The sequence below is a fragment of the Myzus persicae genome, unplaced genomic scaffold (assembly GCF_001856785.1).
Source record: "Myzus persicae strain clone G006 unplaced genomic scaffold, MPER_G0061.0, whole genome shotgun sequence".
NCBI classification, from domain to species: domain Eukaryota; kingdom Metazoa; phylum Arthropoda; class Insecta; order Hemiptera; family Aphididae; genus Myzus; species Myzus persicae.
In genome coordinates, this window is record NW_019101602.1 from 316 (window position 1) to 1,244 (window position 929).

A 929-nucleotide genomic window follows, 5' to 3' on the forward strand; every position below is an offset into this window, starting at 1 on the left:
ATAGCAATTTAAACATGTTAATATCGATATTAATTCATGTTTAGTTAGAGAAGCGAAAATGCACAATGTTTTGCAACAATATATATAATTTGCAAGTCCAGTGTGTCGTACGCGAGGTACGAATATAATTTAATACGGAATATTTTAACAGCGATGATTGCCAATAATAATGCGTAGTACGTAGTAATAGGTACTGAACGGTTTATAAATTATTGGTCAGTTAAACGCGAGGTGCGAACACAGTTTAAAACGGAATATACCGGACAAGTCCAGCATCAGCCGTACACGCAGTGGGAATACTGCGAACACTAATTACGAACTATATACTTACGTAACCTTATAGCTCGTATTTTCACGAACACTAATTACTTTAATGCGTAATTAAATAATGACCAATAACGACACGTAACATAAAAAGCATGTACAGCGTAAGTCCAGCGTCAATAACTAAAAGCTACGAGACAAATAGACAACATGTAATGCACTATGCACGTATTTTAAAAGGTTTAATATTAGATAAGACAGACTAGACAATAAAACTATTAACAAACAATTATTTACAATATACTATTAAAGCAATAGGTAGGTACTTATAACGATTAATAATTGTTTTTTTTTCTAGTTTTTGAGCTTTTGTATCCATGTGTTAATTTTTTTTTTAATAATAAAACTGTAGGTACATCTTTATTTATGTACCTATATTATTATTTATATTGTCTATTTTTTACGACCAAATATGATATCGAATGAATTGAACTGAGTTTGGCAGAGCCGTGACCACAAATGTTCAATGGTTGTCTGGATGGATGTCATAATCCATAGTCAGGCTTTGGATTTGATAGCACTTGAAATTTGCAAAATTACGTGTTATGTTATTACTTATAATATTGCTACATATGTGCTAAAAACATGCAAGGTTAAAAACAACA